This window comes from Enhydra lutris, unplaced genomic scaffold (genome assembly GCF_002288905.1).
Source record: "Enhydra lutris kenyoni isolate GAN:26980312 unplaced genomic scaffold, ASM228890v2 scaffoldscaffold4, whole genome shotgun sequence".
Lineage (NCBI taxonomy): Eukaryota > Metazoa > Chordata > Mammalia > Carnivora > Mustelidae > Enhydra > Enhydra lutris.
This window is the reverse complement of record NW_019154088.1, coordinates 2,485,262-2,497,312: the sequence shown is the minus strand read 5'-3', so window position 1 is coordinate 2,497,312 and position 12,051 is coordinate 2,485,262. Positions and strand designations below refer to the sequence as shown.

At 40.8% G+C, this 12,051-nt stretch overlaps 1 protein-coding gene across 1 annotated transcript in view; it reads right to left on the bottom strand.

Annotated features, from left to right (window-relative positions):
• The window catches only part of LOC111160950 (katanin regulatory subunit B1 like 1), a 37,800-nt gene extending 26,864 nt beyond the window's left edge, over positions 1–10,936 (bottom strand). Inside the window, exon 1 of the mRNA XM_022524355.1 lies at positions 10,786–10,936. The gene's annotated coding sequence lies outside the window, so the exon portion shown is untranslated. The remainder of the gene's footprint in view (positions 1–10,785) is intronic.
• Positions 10,937–12,051: the final 1,115 nt, after the last annotated feature.

Below are 12,051 nucleotides of genomic sequence, written 5' to 3'. Positions count from 1 at the left end.
TCGGCTCAGGTCATGATCCCAGCGTCCTGGGATCGAGTCCCACATCAGGCTCCTTGCTCGTCAGGGAGCCTGCTTCTCCCTCTGCCTCTGCCTGCCATTCTGTCTGCCTGTGCTCGCTCTCTCTCCCTCTCTCTCTCTGACAAATAAATAAATAAAATCTTTAAAAAAAATAAAAAAATAAAACAGAGATGTACACATGTACCTTAAAATAATGCATATGCATCATCTATGATTTCTACATTGGATTTCTTTCAAGTGGCCAAGAACTAATGCCACTCACAAAGCACTATCAGTACAAAATTCTTTTTTTTTTTTAAAGATTTTATTTATTTGACAGAGAGAAAGATCACAAGTAGGAAGAGAAGCAGACAGAAAGAGGTGGGGGGAATCATGCTCCCTGCTGAGCAGGCCCGATGTGGGGCTCGATCCAAAACCCTGGAATCATGACCTGAGCCAAAGGCAGAGGCTTAACCCACTGAGCCACCCAGGCGCCCCAGTACAAAATTCTAAATGACTATGGTTTTACTTCACATATCTTTAGCTTTGTAAGCTACACCTAAGTTGATACGAAGTTTTTGAGTCACACTTCCCTTCATCTATTCTACCTAAACCATTCCAATTAGTTTTCATAGAAACAATTTTTTTTTTTTAAGATTTTATGTATTTGACAGAGAGAGAGAGCAAGAGTATAAGCATGGGGAGTAGCACAGGGAGATGTAGGCTACCCAATGAGCAGGGAGCCTGATAAATATGGGTTTTGACCCCAGAACTCTGGGACCATGACCTGAGCTGAAGGCAGACACTTAACCAACCCCAAAACAATGCTTTTAAACTTCTATTTTAAACTGCTGCATTTACTGAACTGGGCAACTATGTAAGCCTGGCAAATGGGCAGATGGACAGCTGCCCTCCAATCCACACTCCTGCAGACAGAGGTGGGCAATGACCACTATCGGCACCCTTGATAACAGAAGATTCTGTATTATGAATTTTTACCCCAGAGAATTTGACAGACAATAAATAAGATTATGTTTTAGTTTGCATCTGAAAGAAGTAATATGAAGTTGTACTTTTCTTAGGTGATTAAACTGAAAGGACGAAGCCGTATGTTGTAACCAGGTGACACAAGTCCTAGAGTCAGATTCCCTGGGATTGAGTCCCACTTTAACCGTTTAATAGTTATGTGACTAAAGGCAAATTACTTAACCTATTTCCAGGGTAGTGTTGTGAGGATTAAATAAAATAATCCATTTGCCACAATGTCTGGCACATGGTTAATCACTCTGTAAATGTTGGCTATCATTAAGTTACACATAAATATCACTGATGAAGCAGAAGGTGCAGAAAAGTATGTTACAACTTATGTAAAAACAAAATGTGTATGGGGGTGACTGCCTGTATATTCACTGAATATCTCTGAAAGGTTAAACAAGAAGAGAGGGTAAGTATGGCTCGGGGACGAGATGAGAGGGAGACTTTTCCCTTTTGGACTTCTTGAATTTTGTATCAAACGCAAGTATTATCTTTTAACTAAACTAAATGTACTGATAGTGTGGTGCCTGGCTGGCTCAGTTGGTAGAGTGTGATTCTCGATCCTGAGGTTGTGAGTTCAAGCCCCAAGTTGAGTGTAGACATTACTTTAAAAGAAAATCTTCCCCCCCCCCCCATAACAGATTCTTAACTACAGAGAATAAGCTAAGGGTTACTGGAGAGGAGGTGGGTGGGGGAATGGGTTAAATGAGTGATGGTTATTAAGGAAGACACTTGTGATGAGCACTGAGTGTTGTATATAAGTGATGAATCACTAAATTCTACACCTGAAACTAATATTAAATTGTATGTTAACTGGAAGTCAAATAAAAATGACAAAAATATTTTTTAAAAAGTTATAAAATGTCTTGATAGTATAATATACTTCTCTTCTTAAATGGCTACACACCTGAATCTTTAGGAAGACTTAGGGCTTCTAAAGCCAAGTAGATGATTATCTTTTCATGTTTTGCTGAATATCTTATTCTCTCTGTTACAATATTACAGTATTTTTCTGGAAACATTTATAGGGAGGAAAAATACTCTAATCCTTTCTTACAGTCTTCTTAAACTCAGAAATGTACATAAATATATACATATATAAGACAACATCACCTTAAGGATCCCTTCTGACCCCCTGTTCAGCTACTAAAGGTACTTCTGATGCTTTCAAGATAGATAAGACACTATGTATGAAAGGATATTCCAATAAGATATACAACTCCAAAAAAGACAAGCTAATTAAACTAATTTTAATGTGCTCTCTTCATGATTTAGACTAAGGTTATCAATCTATAATACTTGTGCCTAATTTTGAAGTTGGTGGGGGGGGGACGACAACAAAGGGGAGTATACCCTAACACCTTAAAAGAAAGGGTAGACTACCCTTTGAGAATTAAATCAAAAGAAGATGATGCTAGGGTCCTTTTATAACAAGTTTTTAATCCTTCTTACATTCCAACACTTGCAAAGATTACCACATATCCCTATCCATTACAGTGGTTTGTTACCACCATGTCCCCTGGGCTGAAATCAGAATATATGTTGAAAATGCCCTCTTCTCTTAGGGAACACCCTTTTCCAGCATATGAATCACACACTGCCTTAATGAGGTATAATGAAACCCGGTCTAAAACTTAACTGTAATCAAATCAAACATATTGACCTCATTAAAAAAAAAAAAAAAATGCCCCTCTCAATATTTCCCCTCAACTCTGAACTCGTATCACCAACTGCCTGTGAGTAGCTCCATGTGGATGTCAGTTCCACAGTCAATAATTCTTGAACTTAACATACTGAAAATAGAACCCTTAATATCCACCCTCTCAAATCTGATCCTTTCAACTGTTCCTAATTGAGTAAGTAGAACCACCATCCTCCCAGTTGCTGAAAGCTCCAAAGGATTCATTCTTATTTTCTCTTTTCATAAATTCCCTATCTCCAATCCACTGATTCTGCCTTTTTAATGTATTCCCAAACTATTCATTTCTCTCCATTTCTGTTACCACCATCCTAGACCAAACTACCATCATTTCTCTTTTGGATTATATGGGTTTCCTCCTAAATCCTCTAGCCACACTGGACTTCTATCCTTCAACATGCCAAGTTCATTTCCATTTTGTGGCCAAACCATTCCTTCTGCTTAAACATTCCTCCTATATACTCCCAGGGCTTCTACCTCTCAGCTCAGATGTTACCCACCCAAGAACATTTCCCTGATCACCCAATCAAGAATAACCCCAACCTTACCTCCATTCTCTATACCAGTACCTTGTATTTTTCCCCCCTACAATAGCAATGATCAGTATCTGAAATTAGCTTGCTTATTTGCTAATTGTTCATATCCTCCCATAGACTGTGAGCTCCACTGACAGCAGAAATCATGTTCACTGCATCTAAAAAAGTGCTTGGCACATAACGATGCTTAATAAATAGCTGATGAATGAAGGAACCTATCTAAAGAAAGACAAAGTCAACCCTGAAAGATAATGGTCAGCTGGGAGTGAGGAGTCACAAAATAGTTAAAAATGTCAGTGGGACGCCTTGGTGGCTCAGTGGGTTAAAGCCTCTGCCTTCGGCTGGGGTCATGGTCCCAGGGATCCTGGGATCAAGCCCCACGTCAGGCTCTCTGCTCAGCAGGGAGCCTGCTTCCCTTCCTCTCTCTCTGCCTGCCTCTCTGCCTACCTGTGATCTCTGTCTGTCAAATAAACAAATAAAATATTTTTAAAAAATGTCAATGGGAGAGTATCTAACTGTGGTAAAAATTAAAACTGTGCCATATTTCAATTCTCCTTTCACATATATGGTAAGTTTATACTTGCCCATCATCTTGAAGTTAGGTATGGTCATATGACTTGCTCTTGCCACTGAAATATAAACAGAAGCCTTTGAGAGCCACTTTGTGTGATTCACTACTATCACCATCCCTCTATTGTGGCAACTAGCAACAGGACAGAGATTAAGGTTCCATCTGTCCACATTCCTTAGCAAGGATAACATAGAGCAGAGCCTCCAGATAACTCACATGTAAGATGAATCAAGGAGAAATAAACCTTTGTTATTTGAAGCCACTGAGATTTGGGGGTTGTTACTGCAAAATAACACAGGCCATCCAGACTGAGAAACCATCCAAACAATGTTGTGGGCTACATAATAGTGGAGTCAGTCTCACTAAGTAGTCAACTGATGCCACTGAATATACATAAGTAATTTCCTTCTGATTATTACTCAGTTTCCAAACAGATCTGCCAACAAGAAGAGAAAAAACTGTTTACATGGAGGTTATGAGTTATTGTTCTTTATGCTATTTTTCAGTAAATATTCCCCAAATAATGAATGCCACCCTATAAAGGCATACCTACCAGTCTCTCCTTACCCAGAAACAGGTGAGAATAACTGCGCTTTTTGTTTATTATCTACAGCAACTATTCAATAATTAAATAGTTACTGAGTTCAGATCATTGTGGAGGAAACAAACTAGAAAAGTAGACTGGATAAAATGCAAAAGTCCCTAGATACTGGGTCAGGAACCTGAACTTTAATTTTATAGACAAAATACACTTATTGAGAAGCTTTGTATAGAAATTATATGATTAAAAACTATTCTTGGGGCACCTGGCTGGCTCAGTCGGTCAAGTAGGAGGATATTCATCTCAGGGTTGTGAGTTTGAGCCCCACATTAGGTATAGAGATAACTTAAGTAAACTTTTTTTAATTAAAAAAAAAAACTATTCTTGAAGATTATTTTATATGGCAGTTATAGAAATAGGATGACTGGAACAGGAATCCCAAGAGTACTAGTTTCCAACAGCTGTGCCATGAAAGGCCAAATTTTAATCAATCTCTATGATTTATTTTGGCTACAACACTAAACATACTGTTAATGATGGTACTAAGTAGTATAGGAAATAAGCAAGGCCTAAGTTGTTGTTTTTTTTTAAGATTTTACTTATTTTGGGGCGCCTGGGTGGCTCAGTTGGGTTAAAGCCTCTGCCTTCGGCTCAGGTCATGTTCCCAGGATCCTGGGATTGAGCCTCTGCTCAGCAGGGAGCCTGCTTCCCTTCCTCTCTCTCTGCCTACCTCTCTGCCTACTTGTGATCTCCATCAAATAAATAAATAAAATCTTTAAAAAAAAAGATTTTATTTATTTGAGAGAGAGAGGGTGTGTGTGTGTAGGGGGAGGGACAGAGGGAGAGGCAGTAGGTGATGCCCCGCTGAACAGAGAGCTAGATGAGGCTGAAGACAGATGCTTAATGATCTGAGCCACTCAAAAGGCCCAGTAAAGCCCAGATTTTTGCAAATAAAAGGCACACTCAAAAGTCAAGGTAGCACTAGAGTAAGATCTGGTAATGGACAAAACTGTATTCTAAGTATGAGGGGCAATCAGGGCAGTAATTACTACAGAGTTCTGAAAGGCAACCAAGTGAGCAACAGATGCTTTACTATCTCTTGGGAGGTATTTTTATATTACAGAAATGACTGGGTTGTAATCAAGTTGGGTGGTATTCGGAGTTCTTTCAAACAACTCAGAGCATCTGTGCAGTACTCCAAGTTGCAATTGCAAGTCCAGCAATCTGTGCAGTACTCCATCTTGCAGTACTCCAAGTTGTCTTTCCTCAACAACAATCGATTCCTTTCATTCAACAAATATTAAGTACATGTTACAGGCTAATTACCATTCTTGGCATTGAGAAAACATGAGTGAACAAAACAATGATCCCTGCCCTACTGCAACTTATATGCTAGTGGCAGTTAAATTCCATTCTAAAATTTCTCCCCCAATCCTATTACATGGGAGTAGTTTTTACAAATACTGTTGGAAGATATCATCTGATTAATGTATGCTAAGATGTGAAAGACTAATAGTCTCACCAGAGATAATTACCCTTGAAAAGTAAATACTTCACGATTCACAGACTCTTAGAGCTGGGAAGGACCTTGAAGATAATCTCAATTTACAAATGAGATTAAGAGATCTGCCCAAGAACACTCAGTTACCAGTAGGAGAGCAAAACCTGGAACTCCGAGTTCCAGTGTTAGTGTCTTTTCCACGTAATACCAAACGCCTGTTTTAAGATTATACCAGTGAGAAGAAGAGATGCTAGAATGGGGATTCATGATTCATACATAGGTGATACGTTTCTGGATGACTGTTCAAGGCAAAAAAGAATTTCAGGCAGTGTGTAAACTTGAAAGAGAGGTGGTTATAGGGGAAGCAAACTGGGAGTACATTTCAGAAGACTCTTTCCCCCATCTCTATCCTTATAATGCCGCCAGAACAAAGAGAGGAAATACAAAATTTCTCCAAAGTTAATACATACTAGAGAAGATACCTGGACATGAGCACGAAGTAGTAGACACAGCATTTGAATCTAGCAAAGTCAAACTGTAACTTATCCAAGCTGAAAGTGTACGTTTCCAGTAAAGGTACCATTTGTATTCAGTTTAAGGTGTTTTTTTTTTTCTTTTTAAAATTACTTTTCTAAATACATTTTTCAGAAAGTACCAAATTAACTGATATGAGTCATGAGTATAATCACTGACAAAACAGTAATGATTGATAAAACAAGGGTGATGTTATTATGAGGCACTAGGAAAGCATTTTTAAAGATAATTCCTCTTCCTCCAGAATGGTTACACTCACCTCTTGCTTATAAATTGTACCAATTTATACATTTGAAAACCAAACTCTCCCTTTAATCTCTCAAAGATTCATGAACAACCAACATGAGCCTTATTTATTCTAATAGAAACTGTACTTTAAAAAAACTTTCAAGACAAGAGAAAAATAAGACGTGCTAAGAACTGAAAAATCAGTTTTGTACCACCCCCCCCCAAAAAAAAGAACACCGAAGAAAGATTATTGATTTTAAGAATTTTATGAAAAGGGGTGCCTGGGTTGCTCAGTGGGTTAAGCCTCTACCCTCAGCTCAGGTCATGATCTCAGGGTCCTGGGATCGAGCCCCACATCAGACTCTCTGGTCAGCAGGGAGTCTGCTTCCCCTCTTCTCTCTCTGCCTGCCTCTCTGACTACTTGTGATCTCTATCAAATAAATAAATAAAATCTTAAAAAAAAAATTCTTCTTTTAGGAAGAATGTAAACTGACAGGAACAAGGATCCTCATTAAAATCTCATTATGGGTGTCTGTGATGGCAGTTTCCATACCTAAGATGAAAATTATTATGAGAAACCCCCCGCAAAAAATTATTATGAGACTTCCAATTTATTTCCATAGCTCTGCCATTCTTTTAGTTTCTGAGGCTTAAAACCTTGAAGATACCATAGACTTTTGCCCCTACTGTTTTCTATAGTCAGTCACCATATTCTGTATCTTGCTCAAAATGTCTCTTTTGAATAAAGCAAAATTTCCAATTTCAAAAGTACACACACACAACAAGGCCTGCGACCATTAAAAAGAGCATTTTTCAAGCAATGAGAAACAATCATATGACATTCTGATTAAAAAAAAAAAAAAAGGAGGGGCGCCTGGGTGGCTCAGGCGGTTAAAGCCTCTGCCTTCGGCTCAGATCATGGTCCGGGGATCCTAGGATCCAGCCCCGCATTGAGCTCTCTGCTCAGCAGGGAGCCTGCTTCCTCCTCTGTCTCTGCCTGCCTCTCTGCCTACTAGTGATCTCTGTCTGTCAAATAAATAAATTAAATCTTAAAAAAAAAAAAAGGCAGAACAATACAAACCCATAGGGGAAAAATGTATAATCCTAGTTTTACAGAAAGGAAAATAATTATCAGCATAAAAAATTTTTGAAAAAAACCACCACATGAAAATGTTAAAACAGTTGTTTTTTTCTGCTCGGGGTGGGGGTGGGAGGTTATAAGTGCTTTTAAATTTTTTCACACTCTCTACATTTCCAAAATTTCCTACAATGAACATGCATTATTTTCAACTCAGAAAAAAATGTTATTTAAATAATTGTCTCATTTTACCATTACATGTCATTCTCACTGCCCTCATCCTATTTCCTTAGTCTCCCCTCCTCCCAGGACTCCAAAAACAGCCACCGTCTTGAGGTTTCTGAGCCAGCTTCCCCCAGCTTTAACATTACTTGTACTCATGCTCCTAACATTCATCATTCATACTTAAATAAAACACATGGAAGCAGAGGCTGGCCATAGAAACAATCAACTCACAACAGGATTTCTCAACCTTACTACCACTGACATTTGAGGTAATTATTTCTCAAGGAGGGGCTGTCTCATCGCAAGATGTTTAGCAGCAGCTTTCCTGGCCTCTATCCGCTAGATGCTAGAAGCACCTCCCCCAATTCTAGTCATGACACCGCCACATGTCCCTTGAGGGACAAAAAGTGTCGTCCCCAGTTGAGAGCCACTGATTTAAAAGTTTTAAACTTGCAAAACCATCTGTGTATATACACATATGTCAAACCTAAACTTCTTTCCCATATGTGTCATATACAATTATACTTATTCTCAGTCCTACCCAAATAATCTCATTTTTCTCAAAAGGAACTTTCCAAATAGATCAGGTCCACTGTTCCCTAGAAAAATCATTTCATTTCACTCCCAAGTCTCTGAACACACTGTTTCCTCACTAAAATTCCTCATTCATGCTTCTATTCAATGCCCTACATCCATCCTTTAGTTGTTCTTTGCAGAAGCATTACTGTTCAGCCCATATACCCTCTGCATTAAACAACAGTATTTTATATTGCTGTTGTTAATCTCATATCCCAAACTAAGGTCTGTTGCCCTAGCACATTTCTCTTGCATAAACAATTGCACCTGGGAACGCCTGGGTGGCTCAGTGGATTCAAGCCTCTGCCTTCGGCTCAGGTCATGGTCCCAGGGTCCTGGGATCGAGCTCCACATCAGGCTCTCTGCTTGGTAGGGAGCCTGCTTCCCCATCTCTCTCTCTGCCTGCCTCTCTGCCTACTTGTGATCTCTCTGTCAAATAAATGAATGAAATCTTTATATATATAAAAAAAAAAAAAACAATTGCACCTAACACTTCTGGGCATAGAGACAATCAAAAGTTTGATAACTGATGAATGAAATTTAAATGCTCAGCTATAAATCACTGTAAACTGCTGATTTCTTATGATATGATTTTGCTTTGAACCTTTATTTCTTGTCATGGAGCTAGAAGTATAATTATTCCAAGTACAGAGTAACCACTCAATAGTGAAACAGACTTAGAACAAAAACAATATATAATGGTATATTTTAAGGAATATATAGGTTTCAAACTGTTCTCTACACTTTGAAGAAATGATACAAAGGAATTAAAACTACAACACAAACATGAACTTTATGAACTCCATTTATCTTAAAATATCCAGCAGAATTTCTGCTCAGTGCACAAAACTTAAGTATGGTCAACAAGAGCAGAGAACTGAATTTAATAGTGTGTGAATGTATATATACAGAAACACACTTCACATATATTATATTCCCAGTTGAAGAAGTAAATAAAGAGCTCTGTAAACTAAAAAGACACACATGTAAAGAATGCAGTTAAAGAAGCATAGTTAAGGGGCACCTGGGTGGCTCAGTGGGTTAAGCCTCTGCCTTCAGCTCAGGTCATGATCTCAGGGTCCTGGGATGGAGCCCCACATCCGGCTCTCTGCTCAGCAGGGCGCCTGTTACCTCCCTCTCTCTCTACCTGCCTCTCTGCCTACTTGTGATCTCTGTCTGTCAAATAAATAAATAAATAATCTTTAAAAAAATGAAGCATAGTTAAAAGCATGAAGCCAGCCTGCTTGAGTCCCAAATATATTAGCTGTGTATCCTTGTACGAGTTACTCAACTTCTCTGTGTCTCAGTTTCCTCCTTGTCCAAAAGGGGATAATAGTATCCGTCCCAAAGCAAAGCTCTCAAACAGTGCTTAGCATATATAAGTCCCAAAAGAAATATTTACCATTGCTATTATTACAATGCTAGCTATTAGCCAAGTAAAAGCCTCAATGTGTAACGTTCTGATTCAAGTCTGAAGCACGTTCAAACAAAACAGAATAAACCACTGACACAAGTTTAAGCTATTAGGTCGTCTAGGTTCTCAGAATTTTTGCTAGTGCTAAACTGATTACTACACAACTAATATTTGTTCCAGTTTTTTTTTTCTTTTAATCTGTAAAGAAACTGACATAGACACCTCTGTTTTCAAGGAACTTTACAAGCCCCAAGAAAACAACTGAACTCTTTGTTATCTCCATATTTAAGCCAATTTAAAAGCGTGGTAAAAGCCTAGGTACTGTTACAGAACAACTTTTCAGAAAATACAATGAGGTTTTTAAAGTTGCAGTCAGCAATTCTTATGCAGTTATGTCAAGTTTTTGTCCTGCTAAACAAAAGCTTATCTGTCAGGGAACCGACGACCCAGCAGAAAATAAGGAAATACCAAGGCCCGGCCTAGGCGGCTCGGGAAAACAGGTCCTTAAACAGATCGCCGCAGACGCGTTCCGTCCTTCCCCTTCCCGGCGTGCAGAAAGTCGGCCCCACCCGCAGATAAATTAAGTGACAGCTGGCCGCGTCCACGCCTCTCCCGACCCGGACCCCCGCCGCCCGGATGCTCCACGCCGCAGCCGGGCAGGGGCTCCAGCTCCGAGGCCACCGCCTCGCCGCCCCGCCCCTGACCCCGCAGCCCGGCTGCCGGGCTCCGACGAGCGGAGGCCGCAGTGGGGCCTCAGGTGGGCCCAGGGCGCGTCCGGGCGCGAGGAGACGCACGGCCTCCGCAGGGCAGCTGCGGGAGCCGGGCTTGCAGGAGCCCGGCCGTCACTTACCGGCACCTCATGGTAGCGCGGAGCCTCAGCCCAGCCCCGGCACTAACCAACTGCGCTCGGTAGCCCAGAAGATCCCTCGGCTCCCGGTTTGAGCCCCACTGCGAGCCATTCAAACGCAGCCGCGCGCGGAGCCCGCCGGGATAGCTTCCCGAGGGGCGGGGGGGGAGGGAAGTGGGGGAGGTCTGGCCGGCCCCGCCCAACGCTGGCTCCGCCCTCCTCGGGTCTCGCAGGATCAGAGGGAGGGGTAACAGACGTGTGGCCATCGTGCCCCCTGGTGGCCACGGGCGCGCGCGGTAGTCTTGCTATGGGGTGGCAAGTAGTGACTCTCCAGGAACTGACGGTGGACAAGGGGCAAAGAATGACCCTGAGCTAGTAACAGTCTGGTGAGGGAGACCATGCTTTAAATGTTGTCCCAGGAGATGAAACAATCTGCTTTAAAAGTATGGTGCAGAGAGAGTTGTATTCATTCAGTCCCATTTAAATGTACTAAGGCAAAGTATTTAGTCATGGACCCTAGAGCTATGTGACCTTAGGCAAGTCACATAAATTCCTGTGTGCTTCGGTTTGCCCATCTGTAAAATGGAGATTATAATAGTATCTGCCTCACAGGTGTGAGGATTAAATGAATTCACACATATAAAATGCTTAGAGGAATGTGTCTGGTATATATATGGCAAGCACTATACCTTTTGTTAGCTATTATAGTTCAGTTTCTATATGCATCAGACTCTATGTTAGACTCTGAAGAACACAAGAAATATGTATGATGCAAACCCTATCCTCAGGAAGCAAGCTCAAGCTCTTTGGTGTGGGAAACACTGGAATATGAGGTGAGGGTTGAGTCTGTCCCTCACCTACTTTGACTCACTGAGGAAAATTCTCTTCATCATAGTAGAGGCAGAGCGTACCCATCTTCAAAGGTAAACCACTGGTCAAGGTTAACCAAATTGTGACAGGAGCAAGATTGTCTCTGCTAGGCCTCTCGCCCCTTGCAGAAGCCAATCAAGTGGTTCATTTTTGATGAAACATTTCCTTTCTGCAATTACTACATTCCTTGACTCGTTTTTTTTAGACTCTTTTTTTTTTTTTTAACCCTCCAGGGCTTGCCTAGGCAATGGGTTGCTTATGTTTGGTTCAACAGTATCTTTGAGGGCCTACTATGTGCCAGGCTGACACTGTACCAGTTGCCATAGATAGCCTGGAGGAGCTCATGGTGGCTTGGACAAACAGGAAAAGAGATCATTCCAATACACTGTGGTGGGTGCG